Raw genomic sequence first — 12,183 nt, 5'->3', positions numbered from 1 at the left:
TCACATATAACGTTTATTCTTTCTTTATATTATATTATCAGAAAGTGTTCTTTGACATTGATGTCTTGTATCATATTCTCAGAGTAACTTGAATCCCTTGAGTTATCGATGTTTAACCAAATTCTTATCTTTTAGTCTGCCTTACTTAATGTTCGTTCATTTGGGAGTGGTATATGATATTCTGGTTTGACATAATTCATTGTACTCTAAATACTTTTGCCAACTCTCAAATCAAATAATATTGATAATTTACAATCAGTTCCTGGATCTGATGACGTACCACCATTTCTTCAAGCAGCAACTAATCCACTTATTGGATAAACTGTTTATTAATTAAAGAGAATGACTAGGTTTGGGATAACCTATCAATAATAATTTAATTACGTTTTCCCCTATTTTCTCTTCATGTCTGGTCACTAGATATTTTCTTTTAGCCTTCGGTACTTAATCGTACTCCTGGGATGCATTCCCCATCTCAATTTACAATTGTTTCATCAATTCTTCACTTTACTTCTGTCCCTCATAATACCCATATCTTACTTATATCATGGCATCTTATAATGTTTCTTTATCATCCTTTTGATTCCACTTTCTTTCCTATTTAAGTTCTTCATTCTCATAGTTCATTACTTCTTCTTAACATAAGTGAGTCTTCCAATAGTACCGTTCGGTTCTTCACTAAATAAATCATTCATGTGGCTAACTCTGGATCGAAATCTTTCAATTCATATACGTCAGATACTTATATTTGCAAGTTTTCCGGTATTTTAAGGTAATTTTCATTACATCATCGTTCTATATTGGTACACCTTCAAGTCCTTTAATAACACCCTATTTAAAGATGATAAAATCTATTTGATTGTCTAATAAAATCCATACTGGTGTAGTTACTAATCTCTTATTTATTCCACTTCCCTTCTTCCTTTCCTTCCTTTCTTCTCTTTGCTCTATCTTGAATCTCTAGTTCTTGAAAACATTCTTCTCACTTGTCCATACAAATAACTTTTTATTTCTCTTGTCTAATAGAAAGGGCAAATACACCCAAATAAAGCCTCACACACTTGCAGTAATTTTTGAATTCTAATGGTGTTCTTACTTTCTCCAAATTCCTCATTGCTTTGATTTCGGATTTAAAATTCACACCAAAATTTGAATTAATCTAATCAAAATCAATTTCCATCGAACTGACCATTAATTGGTAAAATTAACCAATTAACTCACTTAATTGATCAATTACACCAAGTGATGACTAGCTAAATGAAATCAAAGACCAATTATATATAGTCGGATTGGTAGGAACAACCTCTTTCAAGAACCAAGATCACCATTATATGGAGTATCAACAGGAATATCAACAACACACGGAAGTATAATTTCTATCTTTAAAAGTAGGATATTTTCTGAAAATTTGGGCAGCATCTCCTTTATATTATTGACTACCAGTCGGACTCAAGCCGACACCAACAATCAATCAAACAACCAACAACCAATCCTCAAGTATACCAATCAACTACCACCTTCTAAACTCAACATTTCACCACCACATATAATAATAACAATAAACAATCACCACCACCTTCTACACAGAAGAAGATACACACAACAATAAACACAAGTACGGGGAGATTAGAGACACATGACTGTGAAGCTTAAAGATTGAAGATTAAAGATTGATCACTGAAGTTCAAGACTACAAAAGCTAGAAACTTCAAGCACAAGAAGAGATGCATGAAGATTAGAGCTCAAATTGGAGGTATGTTTTACTCATTTTGGGCCTTTTTTTATAATCTTGAAATTGTGGTCATGTTTGAGTTACTATTTCGATTTGGGGGTTCTTTATTTTGATTTAAATATGGTTTTTTCTGTTTTTGTTAATTAGGGATTTCTTATTATATTTGTTTGTTAAAATTAGGACTATTAACTATATGTTTAAGTTAATTAGGGATTTTTCATTTGAGTTATGTTTGTTGGATTCTTGTTTCTCTTTTAGGCTTTTGTACTGTTCATATTAGTTATTTGTATTATTTTTCTATTTAGTTATTTGTTTGTAATGTATACCCCGTCAATGTATGTTCTTTTTTGCTCTGTAACTGTATGTGAAAGTGATAATTTATATATCTCTGTGATTTCTACATACTTTTGTTTCTTCGATTTTTCTATTAATAATATACTACTGGAACTTGTCTATCTTATGATGATTCCAAAACTTTCTTCCCTATTGAGAAGTTGGTTGTGCAGAGAAACTGAAGTCTGCAAGATTGAGACAAGATTCAAATGGAAGCCTTTGCTTTGTATCGCTTAAGGATGACATTGACTGTTTTAACTCAATCGAGCTGCAAATGAAGCCTGTAACAGCTATTGACATTGATCTTTTATCCCCAAATAGACGTCTTAGATTCAGCTGGACGTATCCACCACTCGCGCCTCTCTAGTTCTGTTCTTGGGTTTGAAGTTTCCTATTACATTAATTAGTTATCACTTAACAATAAATTTTAAAGAATTGTTGTTCTTCGTGGTATTTCTTTTAGTATGTCGTGTTCATTTGATTGTTTGTCAGCTTTCCTAGATGTGTCTAGCAGTGTGGTTTTTCGTTTTGCTAGTTTAGGCCTAGATAATTTTGCTTTCAAAAATATATTTACCTCAGAAAATAGCACCATATTTATCTTTAATATCTTTGTATGTAATATCATAGCTTTAACTATGACTTGCAGGGTCTTGCTAACCTTCTACAACTAAATTTAAAGGGTTCACAATAAATTTGCAGGAGCAAAAATATCCGTTGGATAACATATTGTACATACAATCTTGTTATCCAACCGAGATACTTCTTTAAACGAACGCGATAGGAAGGATGATAACAAAAAGCAAATGCAGATTTCAGGTTTCTCTAGTTGCCACTTATTATCACAACTATATATCACTTCATATATAGTTGGTTTTAAATGCCTTGATGCACCTTTTAATTTGTGGATAAGAGCAAATCATAATTTTTTTACCATGACACATTGATATACCATTATTAACTTTTTACAAAATGGAAAGCTTCATTCAGCAACAATGTGTATTTAATCTTAGTCTTTTACCATAATTGTTCGCCTATCCTTTTATGGGAATTCTGGGCAATTTGACCACCTCTGACTAAAAATGGGATAACTTTCTGTAGAAAATGAATTTTTTTCGATCCATTAAATTTTCTGAAAACTAGACTTTGATACCTTTCTAATGGTATATCATACTGCACCTAGAACCGTGCATATCAAAATATTTAATTCGTCAAAGTGGACTATAAAATACTCTCAGAATTCTGGACAGTTTGACCACCTCTAAATAAAAATGGGATAATTTCCTGTAGAAAATGAATTTTTTCGATCCGTAAAATTTGTTGGAAATTAGAGTTCGATACCTTTCCAATGGTATATGATACCGCACCTATAACCTCCCAGATTAATATAGTTTATTGTTCAAAATTAAGTGCAAAACATTCTCAAAATTCCGATTTTCTGCATATATGGGAATGATATCAATTTTAATTGGATTTGCTTAACATATTTGAAATGTAAATGATGCAACTGTACATTTTATGCACCCTAGTTACTACTTTGAATCTATACAAATTATATGATTCTGATCATTAACTACTCGGTTTCAACTTTCTTGGGTATGATTTTACATCCAAGGTTATTGCTTGTATGCATATTTGAACTATTATATGTCATTCTACTTTATAGTTGAGTTTTTATGAGTACTTAATGTTATGGATGATATGATTTAACTGATTTTATTCTTGATTCTTCTGCCAAATCCTAAGTGTTTATTTATTGATTGGCTTTTAAATATCAAATCTTTATATCTTTAAGCACAACTTCTAGTTAATCTATTGTTGGGTGGTCCAAGTTTTACCTATAGTTTGTTTAGGACATGCCCACATAAATTTTTATAGGTTTTTACCGTGCTTGGCACCAATGTTCTTTGTAAGAATGTGTTTGTGGATGTAATTTTTTCTGAGTATATATATCTCTATCTTCATATAAATTATGTACTTTCATCCAACAAGGCTTCATATAAATTATGTACTTCATCCAACCAGGCGCAACAAGATGAAAGCAAGGGAAAGCACTTTGCAAACAGAGAAGCAAAAACATATGGATGTATCATCTAGAAGGTCTATTTTATTATGAGTACCAGGTTTTAGCTATGTTACTTGATAGTGGTCAATATATATATATAAATGTGTTTTGAGTATATAATTATGGTGGTCAGCGTTTAATCTCTCTTTTTAATTTGTGCAGATACGTGGTAATAGACCAATTTACCGAGACAACAAACCTCGATTGAAAACAGCAATTAAAAGGAAGAGGCATTTCAACTTGAAGAAAATTAAAGATGATTAACTATCGTATATTTTAGTCTATGTAATTTTAACTTAACATTGTGGTGTGTAAACTATATTATGTTATTTTCCCTTGAGACTTTTGTATTTTATTAGACTTGGTTTATATGTTAATATTGGAACAACATAAGTAGTGTTAAACTGCTTTTGTGTGGATTACTTATTGAATTGTGTTGTGGATATAAGAATTTTATTTGGTGGCTGTTAATGAAATCTAAATGTCATGCCCAATTTTTTTTAAAATTTTATGTTTCAATAGAGGGTAAAATGGTTGCCATATATTTCAAATTTGTTAATAAAATTATTGCAATTGACTCGAAATATGTTGCATAAGTCCATGTACTGTAATAATTATCACAAAAAAGGTTGTAAAAAAATGTTGCCATAGGAAGCTTCGTGTATTGCAATGCTATTATATTCGTTTTTGTAGATATAAAAATGTTGCTATAAGACAAATTTGCAACTTCTTTACTCTGTTATAATATGCCCTGAATTCGTTACCATAAGGCCTTATGGCAACGAGACCAAACGTTACTCCTGATTTTTCAATAATCGTTGCCATAAAATCTATTGCAATGGATTTGTGCCATATAGCAATGATTTTTTAGGGTTGCTATAGGCAATCTATGGTGTAGTGTAATTAACAATCCATCTATCCTTGACAATATACACTTGTTCTTATTAGTTAACTTATTCAACTTCTGATAACCAACACATGGTCTCAACCCAACACTATCATAATCTTGTGAAAGAATTCAATTGGTTTCAAAGCATTACTTCTTAAAAATTATTGCGGTTAAACCCCCATATCTTCATCTCCACTTATGTCTTTCCAGCCTGAACCTTCTTCACTGGCTCGGTTATGAGCATCAAATTTACCATAACTGACTTACTTAAGTGGGAAAACCCAGTCATTCCTTGAAGAACACACTCAAAATTTATTCGTAACTAGAATTTTTTCGATCTTGAACCTTCATGACAAGTATCTCCCACATGATTGAGGTATGTTTCATCTTCACAATGTATTAATTGATTGTCTGGTTATTATTAAGAATTTCTTCATTCGCTTTTGTTGTCCAATCGATCATTTGCCTTATCCGATATACGCAGCTTTACTCTCTTATTTCTCTATTAATTTATCTCATACGGTTCACTAACTACTTCAATTCATGCCAAAATCTCAGACTTGAAATGTATCATGTATACAGATTTCCGCTTCTGATTTGATATCGTCGTGACAACCATGTTATTGGCGTAATGATTCTTCTTTGCGCATATATGTCCACCATTTATTGTCTTGCAATTATTCATACTCAACATGTAACTCCATCTGCTACACGGGATCATTTCATTTCCTTTTTAAAACATTTAAAGAATAGACCTTACATAAGAAGGGAATTTGTGTATATGATTCTGATTGGAAACCTTTTGTGAAGAATAACAGTACAAGAAAATAATCGGAAGGATCCATAAATCAATAAGTCATAATTGAAGAGGAAAGAATGAATGATGATTTAGATATGAATGAGACAACCATATTTGTACTCAAGATGGCCAGTCTTTCATACTATATGGCATACAGCATATAATTAGGTGGCGTCCCACCAGACTCTTCGTTATTCCAACAAAGAGTCATACCATACTACTGCTTGTCTCAATCAAAAAATAAGACTTGAGGGAAAAATGATTTTAAAAGGAACACAACAATTTTCTTATCACCTCATAGAGCTGATTATGAAAGAAGTTCATACTTTGTTCAAGATTCATAAGAATGTATAGTATTATAGAAAAGAATGATAACATTGGTCTCCATCCATATTTCATCTATTTACAGCTGTAACGATTTTTCGATCAATATATCCCATTCCGAGTCATATATTAACTATAGAAATTTCTCTGAAATGTCTTCTTAAATCGATCATTAGAATAAATTCTCATTTACTAGGTCTTGTATCTTTAGCGTCGCGCTTCCATGTTCAATATTTTTATAATTCGACCATATTTGCACTCTTACGAGATTTACAATCACAACTTCAAATTTCGCTTACGCTACTGATCATTCAACATATCGAATCATTTGCTAATAATATTATTCCTTTAGAAAAGTCTGAACATTTTCTCAATCTTCTTTGATCATACTCGGCTTCTTGTAAATCGATGTATTCTTTGAATTCTAATAGTCACAGAAATTGGATTAATAGTTTCTCCGTGCATTGTTCTATCGTTAAACTTATCAAACAAGATTTGCACTTTTCTGTTAGGAACAATCAAATCTTTTCCATAATAGCGGGTCTATTTGGCCTTCTAAATTAACCATACTAACTTCTAGAACAAGTATTCTTCTAGGTAATCCAAATCTTATAACCATCGAGAAACTCAAGTAGTAATTGGATAACCAAGTTTTAAAACTTGTTTTGTTCAAAGGTCTTTTAGAAAAATTTTGTTAAGAAAATCTCTTTCAAAAACTGTTTGAATTTTTGAAAATCATACACCTAGTTGTTATTAATATGTGAGTTGGTTGTTGTCCTTCTCAACCACTACAAGGTATCAAATTAGAGAAACACTCAGATAAGATCCCATTCATTTCCATATATCCTCTACCCCTTATTGGGTCCATTTTGCCTTCATTGGTCAACAAAAACTCCAGTTATCGTTGCATAGTATCTTATTCGTAATTTCCCTTCTAGTCTTCCATACTGGTAATACTCTCATCATCATCCCTTACGATTACTAAATATAACAGGTGTATCCAATAATCATCAAATCTATTCTATAAAACAAGGTCGGCTAATATCACATCACATTACTACTCTATCTAGGTTTCTTCTCACCTTTCTTAATATTTTGTGTACTCATCATATGTTGTAGCTCTCGAATCCATCCTTATAGGTGATGTTACTCTATAAAATAGGCTTCAAATGGATGGTATGGAATAAGGTGTGGGATAAAATGAAAAGTTGCACTCACAGCTGAAGGTCCGGTAGAACCAGAATCAGCAGGTGGGGATCCTAGAATAGGTGGTCTCACATCAAGGAATAGAATAATATATTGAAAAGATACAACTGTCACAATAGGAGGTACTATAGCTAACACCGATGGAAGAGCAGGACGTGAATCAGATGATGGTCCTCCGACTGAATGCTCTGAATGATCAAACGATCCCGGGATAAAAGAATATGTCATCGCTGCTATCTGAAAATCACGTCGCTAGATAAAAATATCGAATCTCATCACGAATCATGCTAAAACCTATTATACAGTCGCACTTAACCTTTCGACATCCCATCTTTCTATTTCTTCATCATAACCCTCTCTATCCATTACTGACAATCTAGGCTTGTTTCAGTGAATTATAACTCAAATCTAGATGGTCCATGCCATTCACTATTACCGAAGTTAAAGTTCATCGCGTTGTTGAAATAATGAGGCCCCATGGAGGAAAATTTAAAGTAAATGGTCAACGGCTGAAATTATATGTAGATTGTTCATTTATTGGAAAACTGGAGATGGTGCGTCCCAACAACCTCGCTACTGAGCTTTAAATCGATATTAGAAGTCAAGCTAATGACTCTAAAGGAGCACTTTTTAGGAGGTAACCCAACGTGTTAGTACTGTAAATTTTTTGTATTATAACTATTACTATTATTATTAGTAATATACTATTATAAATATTTTTACAGATTTTTTATTTTTAGGTAGCCATTTTTTTGTATTATTTTTACTCCCGCAGAGTGCCTTGATCATTTTGGTGTGAAGTGTTTCAGGGATAAGAAGAATTTTTGTTAGGTAGTAAAGCAATTTTGTGAAATATCGAAAATAATTTTTACAATTGTTGAAGATGTTAAAAAAAATGGTGTGAATTTTTGGCTCAGTAAGCTAATTCTGGGGTGCTATTCGGTTCTAAATATTTGTGAAGTTACATTCATTTTACACGTCGCGGAGAGCTGATTTATTCCAAAGGTGCGCAAGACTTCTGGAAACAAGTTTGATTTTCAATCCGGCGTGCACATTTTTCATCCCGCGGTGCGCTTAACATCTGGTCCTGTCTATTTATTTCACGCGCGTGGTGCACCAGTATTCTCCGTGGTGCGGACATACCCTATTAATGCACCAGTTTCCCTAAAGCCCAACTGAAGTCATCTTCAATCCAGCCCATCAAATCGACCCAATTGAATACTAAACACGAAGTCAGGTTTACACACATGGGATTTTGGATTAAGCCCAGGCCCAATTGACTTCAACAGGCCAACTAATCAACAATAGTGTCCTGCCCAATTTCACTCTTCATGCAGTCCAGCCCATTTTAAGGCTTCAACATAACAAGGGTTGATCCCTGTACCTTACTACATGCTTCTCTTCATGGCTACATCATCATTCAGTCACCATGCAATCAGCGCTGAGTCAGACTTTTATCAGCGCCATGTCAGATGATCAGGGATGCTTTGGTGCAAAAAAAATTAGAAATGTTTTAAGTCAAGGGGAATTGAACCCCTGACCTTGATATTGCAACTTACAAGGATCCTAATTGCACTTGGTAACCAACTATGCTGCCAATTTTTTTATCACTATATGCACCATCATTTATACATAGTGAAGCTGATCATGGAATTTAAATAAAGGAAGCTACCTTTCGTAATTCTTTTTGTGCGGGATTTCATGTGCAAGCACTAGGGGAGTATTTCTTACTTTCTTTGTATAATATTTTTTATATTTTTTTATTTTTTTAGGATTGTGTTAGTTATTATGTTATTATTATATTATTATATTATAGTTTTTTAGTTTTTTTTGTTTCTTTTTCATATTTGTTCATTAAGGACAATGAAGCACTTAAATGTGGGGATGCGTCCTCAATATTATTTTTTCAAAAATCCAAAAAAAAAATCATATGTTATAAAATCCAAAAAAATTAAAAAAAACATTTTGTATATAATTATCTTGTCTCAAGTGCATGTTAGCATGGATAAGTACCCACTGTGTAGATTAATTTCGCATGATTAATTCTGAGTGTCATATCCGTGAAAATCATTTGATGCTTGATAATTCCTTGTATGTGCTTGCGAAAATTTGAAAACTTGAGATGCTTCTTAGTTAATTTCAGTGAGTCGAGCATACTTTCGCCTTGTGAGGATTTGAGCCTAATTTATGATTGATGCATTCTTTGTTAGGTCACACAACACTGTAGAAGGGGGTTGAATACAGTGTTTTCACAATCAAATCGATTTAACACAAGTATGTATCAAAGATCAAATATATTGAATAAACTATGTTACAATAAGAACTGTTGTTCTCTCTCAATGATGAACAAATATCACTAAGAGCTGCTAGGTTACAATGTATAATCTTCTCGATAATGATAACACATATAGTGTAAACCCTAAGTCTGTGTTTATATAGTACACAGTTACAAGATAACTTCCAATTGATATGGAATACAATTCTGTCTCTGAAAATATATCAATCAGATATCTTCTACAAGTCTTCTAGTCTTCTAACTCTTTCCATGCATATCTTCTTTTGTTTTAGTCTCGATCTTCTACTATAAATCAGCTTCCTTCCTTATATGAAAGTCTTCTCGCACTTAAGTTCTGATATGACCTTAAGTTCTGATATTAAGTTCTAACTTTCAGTAAGTCCTGATTCCAATAAGTCCTAATATGTCATATTTGTTAAGATCTTAAAACTAAACACAAATCATATTAGACATGACATCTCAAATATATCTAACAATCTCCCCCAACTTGTAAATTATGCAAAATATACAAGTTAATAGATTTGATGATGTCAAAAACATTTAAGTACAAATGCAATAAGAGTTTAACTAGATAACTAACTACAACTTACAGTCCTTGTAGCTTTTACCAAAATCACTTAGTCAATCTGAATCCATAATGATTCTTGACAAAGTTTGATATCAGCTTTTCTTCTTTAATTCTCAGGATTTGAGAGAGTGTAGTCTTGACTTGCTTTATCTCTTCATTCTAACTTCCAGTCTGATTGATTGCAGTCCTTGAAGCAGAGATATGGTTTCTTACTAAACCATCATTCAGTCTTATTACCCTAGGATGAGAAGAATCTTCATTGTAGCACATACATTTCTCATTCAGTAATACTTCAAGCTTAGCAGAATCCTTCCTCATAGGAGTTTCACTTCCATCATCTTCAACAATATTATGAATGAATTCTGTAACTCTTGAACCAGAAATTCTTGCTTTATCTCTGATGGTCTTCAATATGAAGTTTGACCATCTCCTGGTAATATCAGACTTTACCTCTAAAAGGTAATGAAAGAATTTAAGTTCTTTCAGTGATTTGTTTAATACATCTGATTCTGACATTTAATATGTCCTTCCATCTTCAAGAAATAGAATCAGATTTTCCTTGACATTGTGCTTCTCATGAACATCCAGTACCACTTGAACAGAGATAACCTTATCAAGGTGTTTCTGTGTAACATCTTCAAGAGGTCTGTCAGTTAATAGAAATGGATCTCTAGTGACAGCTTCAACTCCTATTTTAATCTTAGCTTCATCAGAACCTAGTCCAGCTCTGTCTCTTGCTTCTCTGGCTTTCAATCCAACAGTCATGAAATCAGATAACAATTGGATTTTCTTTGGATATGATGGTTTGACATTTTTCCATAGAAGTTTCTTTTTGTCAGCTACTTCCATCTTGTCTAAATCAACTTGAGCACTGTCAGAGGTTGATATCTTGATAACTTTGTCAAAACTTGTTATTTCTGGTGTAGATTGCACTTTTTCACTCTGAACAACTTGAGCCTTGTCAGAGATTGTCTTTGATTCTTCAGAAATCTTCTTTCTTTTCAGAGTTTGAACATCTTCATCTTCAGCAAGAATATCATCAGTAACTTGAACCATTTTGCACACTGGTTTCATCAGGATTTGAGGAATTTTCATCTCTAGTGGCTTGGTTGGTTCATCAACTTTTCCTTTCCTTTTGTCTTTGGGATCAATCTTAGTCTGTGATCTAGTCTTGGGCTTTGATGCCTCAGTACTTGACTTCTCCTTGATCATAATGCCTTTTAGCTTAGGCCTTGGAGGTTTCTTTGCAACATAAACTTTTGGATTTAGATTTGTCTTTTCAGCTTTAAATCTAGCTTCTTCCTCCTTGAGATTTGTAAATCCATTCCAGGATTTTGTCACACTTTGCTCATCAGAACTTGATATCAGATTTTGAGTTTCAGTACTTGCTATCAGATTTTGAGTTTGAGCAGCTTCAGAACTTGTCTTCTTTTGAGTAGAAGATTTTCTTGCTTCAGTAATTAGTTTCCTTGAAGAAACATTGATGCTCTACCCTTTACTTTGAACTTGACGTCTACCCTTGCTAGGGTTTCCCTGGTCATCAGCTTCATCATCTTTCTTCTTCAGTATTTGATCATTTGAGCATTTGGACTTAACTATCTTCTCCCCCTTTTTGGCATCATCTGATAGTAGGAGTGAGAGAAGAAGTTCAACTGAAGATTGGATTTCATCCAATTGAGCCTGTTGAGAAGCTTGATTTTCCAGAACCTCAGAGATTTGGGCATGTTGCTTCTCTTGAGCTTTCCAATTGCTTCTACTTTCTCAAGTGTAGGTCTGATAATCTTTGTCTTGTCAATCTTGATTTGCATATCTATCTTGCTAAATGATTTTTGTAGTGTATCAGCCTTTATTTGAGTTTGAGAGTGGAGACCCTGAAGAATCTAGCTTGATTTGCAGTGATCGTGAGCTGTGTCTTGATATCAGAATTCATCATCAGCTCATCAGCTTAGCAATGTGCTCTGTCAGAACTTTAGA

The 12,183-nt window shown here is 33.0% G+C and overlaps 1 long non-coding RNA gene across 1 annotated transcript; it reads left to right on the top strand.

Moving 5' to 3' along the window:
- The first annotated feature begins 1,456 nt into the window (after window positions 1-1,456).
- Window positions 1,457-4,431, top strand: LOC141720108 (uncharacterized). The gene is made up of 4 exons (XR_012574218.1): window positions 1,457-1,753; window positions 2,239-2,881; window positions 4,088-4,162; window positions 4,290-4,431. It is a non-coding gene; the product is annotated as an uncharacterized LOC141720108 (long non-coding RNA).
- Window positions 4,432-12,183: the final 7,752 nt, after the last annotated feature.

This window comes from Apium graveolens, chromosome 1 (genome assembly GCF_009905375.1).
Source record: "Apium graveolens cultivar Ventura chromosome 1, ASM990537v1, whole genome shotgun sequence".
Taxonomy (NCBI): Eukaryota; Viridiplantae; Streptophyta; class Magnoliopsida; order Apiales; family Apiaceae; genus Apium; species Apium graveolens.
The sequence above is the reverse complement of the archived record's forward strand: the minus strand, read 5'-3'. Positions and strand labels throughout refer to the sequence as shown.